Source organism: Bidens hawaiensis, unplaced genomic scaffold (genome assembly GCF_021521415.1).
Source record: "Bidens hawaiensis isolate Kalapana, Puna unplaced genomic scaffold, B.hawaiensis_p1.1 tig00020693_1, whole genome shotgun sequence".
Classification (NCBI taxonomy): Eukaryota; Viridiplantae; Streptophyta; class Magnoliopsida; order Asterales; family Asteraceae; genus Bidens; species Bidens hawaiensis.
The window spans coordinates 277,343-282,779 of record NW_027493182.1 but is presented as its reverse complement, the minus strand read 5'-3'; the positions used below and the strand labels follow the sequence as shown (position 1 = coordinate 282,779).

Sequence of the window (5,437 nt, the reverse complement as noted above, 5' to 3'; positions counted from 1 at the left end):
ACCACCATCATCATCGCCATTGCTATTTTTTATTTTGGTAAAAAATATTTTATTTTGAGGTAGTTGTATCTTTGCTACCAAACAATATAAAGTAATAATTTAGTCATATTTAAACGATCACCAAACATGACAAATAAATGGTAATAATTTATTTCATTTATTTGTTCATTTCATTTCTTTAGTCAATTCTATTTCCTTATCAAATAAACCATCGTTTAAATAGCGTACATCTTCTTTAAATAGTGATTTGAAGTGAAAATAAGGTTTAGAACACTATTCAATTTCTAGCATGATTGTTCCCCTTCATTGCGTTACCCTTGATTGTGTGCCAGTATACTTATATTTTTATTTCTATACTTAAGGAAAAAGGAAAAGAAAAAAGAAAACACAAGTGGATGTCGACTACAAATATACATGTACGCGTTGGGTGTTTATATTCTATCAATCATTTTCAAGTGGGAGGACTAAAAATGTAGGTTGACCAATACTTTATAACTAAATTCATACTTTATCCTTCATTTTCCCATTTCCATTTTGATTTCTTTTTGTTTTTTACTTTTTAAAGCTCACCCTATAATTCCCACTCATTATCTTTGTTGCTTAAAGCTTGTCCTCCTCCCACATCTCTTTGCAAACATCCATCAAATGTGAATCCATATTATTATTATTTCAAGAGAGAGACTGTTCCGATGTTCATGAAAGAGAAAGAAATCAAGACCCACAAAACCCTAATTCTATTCCAATAACTTTAGTAAGAAAAAGTGTGTGTGTGTGTGTGTTTCTTGTAGGTTTTAGTGTGTGTAAGTATTATATTCTCATGTGATCATGGATGGTGGACATGATCATTTCCATCACCGCCCAAACTTCCCTTTCCAATTACTTGAAAAGAAAGATGATGAAACCACCACCTGCTCCTCCTCCGCCACCGCCACCGTGGCGTACGCCGACACCTCTAATATGCAAATAACCACCCCCAACACCACATCCTCCGGCGACCCACCAAAGAAACAACCACCAAAGAGGACTTCCACCAAAGACAGGCACACGAAGGTCGACGGCCGCGGCCGTCGCATCCGTATGCCCGCGTTATGTGCCGCTAGGGTTTTCCAACTCACCCGCGAGCTCGGACACAAATCCGACGGCGAAACCATCGAGTGGCTGCTACAACAAGCGGAACCCGCTGTTATAGCAGCCACTGGAACCGGGACTATCCCGGCAAACTTCACTTCACTTAATATCTCACTCCGCAGCTCACGGTCGAGTTTAACCGTCCCGTCTCAGCTCCGATCCGGTTACTACAACCCTAGAAGAAATCTTTTCCCAGAAAACTCATCATCAAATCTACTAAACTTCGGATCAAATATGAATCTCAACCAAATGTTACAAGCAAAGCAAGAGATGAGGGATAATATTAATATTAATCAGGTGGAAGTACCCGAAACGGAGGATAATAATTTTGCGAAAAGGCGGATGCCACTGGAGCAATTCGGAAGCTATTTGATGCAGTCATCCACCGGAGCGATAACCGCGAGTCACCCGTCTGTTCCGGCGAACTTTTGGATGGCGGCAAGTCACCAACACCCCCAAGTAATGAACGGAGACCCTATATGGTCCTTTCCTAATGTATATAACAGCGCCGCGTTGTACCGAGCCCCGGGTGGCTCCGGTGGGTTACATTTTATGAATTTTCCGACACCGGTGGCGGTTGTGCCAGGTCAGCAACAGGGAGCAGGAGGTAGTGGTAACGGCAGTGGTGGTTATGGTGAAGGACAATTGAATATGATTTCTGGGTTGAACCCATATAGGCCAGTGTTTGGTCCGGGATCGTCTGAATCTCCGGCGAGTGGGTCTCGTGGTGGTGATGATACGACCAGCCACAACTCATAGGGGATTCCCGCCCACACGATTGTGTTGTTAAATTTGATGTGTAAACACTAAACACACGTGAGGTTTGATATTCTCTAAATTTTATTTTTTTAAATATTTCAAAGGTATTCTTGAGATTTTGGTTTTCATTTTTAATTATTTCCTCATGAATGTGTGTGATTAATATAACTAAGGTTTTCAAAGGGTTTGCAAGAAAATGTGGATTTACATTCTTCTTAATTGCTCTTTTGATTACTTATATAATAAATACTTAACTACGTGTTAACATGATATCTTAAATATAGTTAATTACAAAGCAAAATAACACATGTTAAATTATTTTCATCTTTAAAGCAGTACATATATTTGAATGTATTTAATTACCATCGTGATTTATATTAAAAAAAAAACATCTATGATCACCAATTGATTTAGTAGTATAGTGTTTGCTTTGTTCATATTCTTACAAATAAACGGTTGGTTCATATCCATACAAGGTTGGTTCATATCCATACAAGTAAAATGTCATTCAAAAAATATTAAAATGAAACTCTATGACTACATAAGAGTCACGAAATAGTTGATTTAATAGTGATATTGTACACCTTCACATTTTTGTTACTTCTTATGCACCGTTATGATTGATTACTATCAGTGTTGTCGTTATGATTACTACACAATTAATCTTCAATTTAAATTTTTATAAAGTTAAGATTAAGATAACTGATCATTTATGAATTTTTAATGGGTTGGTTTGTATTGATGTATTATGGTAAGTTTCTTACTCGAAAATTTTATAACATAGTTAGTCATTCAAAACTACAAATATCGATTTTGACTTAGAAAATTTTGCCAGCTATTTTATTTACTTGTTAGAGAGGCTGTGTTCATAATAGATATTGCATAGCTAGTTAGAAGTGTGTACAATATTTCCACATATGTGAACATGTTTTATATAAAAGGAATATTCTTTAGTAAAAAAATTTTTTTGATGGGTTTAATTATTTTTTTAGAACAGCTAATTTTGATTTAATTTTATTGTTTTATGAGACTTGAATTCATGACTTCACCCTTCTAAACGTATTTATTTAAAGAATCTGTTTTTGTCATTCGACCACGCCTCATCGGTAAAAAGTTAAAAAGAAAAAAAGGGTTTGATCACTTTGAATTACATCATGTTATAAATGGATCGAATTCTCTAAAACAATAAGAAATAACCTTTTTAGTTTGTTTTACTCTCTCATTATTTGTTTATATTATCGCCTTGGCCATCGTCTATCTATTTTATAGAAAGTTGTGGCCTTGTAGAGAAGAATTGAGGGGTATATTTGTACTTTACCTTAGTAATTGATGGTCGTTGGGGAAACTAAATCAAATCAAGAATTTCCTTCTTTAACTGACTAGACAAGGTGTCATCATTTTATAATAATTAATTAGAGTGTGTAGATGACAAGAAATAAAATAACCTCCGAACCTTCTTTCTTGTTCATACAAAAGTAAATTAGTTTATCCATCAACATATAAGTATCATACGTTTACAGAGTCCGGTAATTCTCGATTTTTTTTCTATAGCATGAACTAAATTAGTGTCGCCATCAACATATAAGTATGAAAAGTAAATTAATGTTACCCAGACGCGTATTTTAGAGGAGGGTATATATTTGTATAATCACGTGACATATTTTACATATGTAATTAATTAATTAATTATCCAACGTTAATTATAATAGATATACGAATAATTCACTTTAGTTATCACAGAATATATAACACAACACATATTTCAAAATACGCAACGTTAATTAAACTAACAATTGGCAAGTTTTTAAAAAATGCATTCTGATTAATACAAATATACAAATTAATAAAATATTCTTGATTTGATTATCATTTTATTTTAATATATGTAACAAATTATACAAAGTTATTTGATTTAGTCATTTAACATTTTTATTGAGCTAGATCCAAAAAAAGAAAAAGAAAAAAAACACCTTAACAATTAAGCCTTTCGATATTATATTTTAACCTCTTACTGCTAATTACAATCTTACTCTTATTTTAATTTTAAGCGGTGAATCTTTTTTATCAGTGTTTCTGCTAGTTCACTTCACACACTTCATACCATTTCTCACTTCTTATATGATCTGACCATGATACATGCGGCCCTGGTTGAGTCACTACGTGGTAGACTGAGTATCAACTTGTGCTGCATAAATAATACAAATACTATACCAATAAAAAGTGACCTCTAATATTAACCTTAATAAATAAAATGCCAACAACCAATGGCCATGTCTAAAGGTATCTCCAACCGACTAACACAATAGTGTCTAAAGGTCATGATCACAAATAACTAAAATGAATGTTGTCTTAAAAATCAATTTCATGTCAAAGAAACATTCAAATCTATCATCTAAACATTAGGGCAAATCGCTCTATCCTCCAAGCCAATCGGTCCAAAGAGCGAAGTCTAAGGTTTCCTATTTTGCATCCCATGAAACATGTTAAAAAGCAAATATCTTAACTCTATAACCAACAAGTATGGAACAAAAAGACACATGATAATAACTAACCATTAGGAAATTGTTTTAAGTACAACTAAACCAAGAAAGTATAAAAGCTTACCGATATCACTCATCTAAAACGTAGACTGCACCACCATTTGATTGAAACCTTGTTCTTAAGCAAATGCATTTGAGACACACACACCCACACCCACACCCACACCCGAAACATGCCGTGATAAGATAATGAAAGGTACACAAAGTTTCTATACTCACGTTACTGTTACTTTTATTTTGTAATACCAGTACTAATTCTCATTCCGGATGGTGAACACTTACCATGTTTTTATGACTAGCTTAACGAGTTTGGTTTTGCATGATCATAGGAATTGAAGTGAAGCATAAATCAAATTCAGGATCTATAGATTGTTTATAAGACAATTTTATGAAGGACAATACCCAACCTTAGAATGATGAAAGTATTTTCCTATTCAAATAACATGTCTAACATGCTCTCCCAATAACAAATCAAGCATACATAAATTTTTTCCCCAAAAAAGTTATATTAACTAGCTAACTCCTAAACCATCCGTAAATCAACAACCATGAGTTTTCTCTATAAACCTTAACAACATCAATCAAGACTTTTTCTCATAAAAAAATGTAAATACATATGTTTCAAAGTGTCTAGTCCTGTCTAAAAGAAGGATTTGGTGGTAAATATTAACACACCAACCCTATGCGGATGGAGGGTGTGGGTGTGGTAACAGGGGAGTGTGATGTGGCATAGCTGTTGGCGGTGAAGGGGAACACCGGCTATGCACTCGCGAATTGGAAGTGGGGGATCACGGGGAAGCTTTGCCAAGGAAGCCTTGGTGATGTCCTGAGTTGAGGGAGCAAGAAGATAAGCTAGGCAGCGACTGCTTGGATATTGGCATGGCATGTAAGCCGACGGGGAACACTGCCCCCTCCATTGGCTTGGTTGTGGGAGCGTGACCATATCGTGATATCGTTCATCCTTATAATAATATATGTTCACAATCAACGCATGCTTAATTTTAGAATGT

The 5,437-nt window shown here is 34.7% G+C and overlaps 1 pseudogene; it reads left to right on the top strand.

The window, feature by feature from the left end:
• The first annotated feature begins 518 nt into the window (after window positions 1-518).
• On the top strand, window positions 519-2,127 carry LOC143561502 (transcription factor TCP15 pseudogene; annotated as a pseudogene).
• Window positions 2,128-5,437: the final 3,310 nt, after the last annotated feature.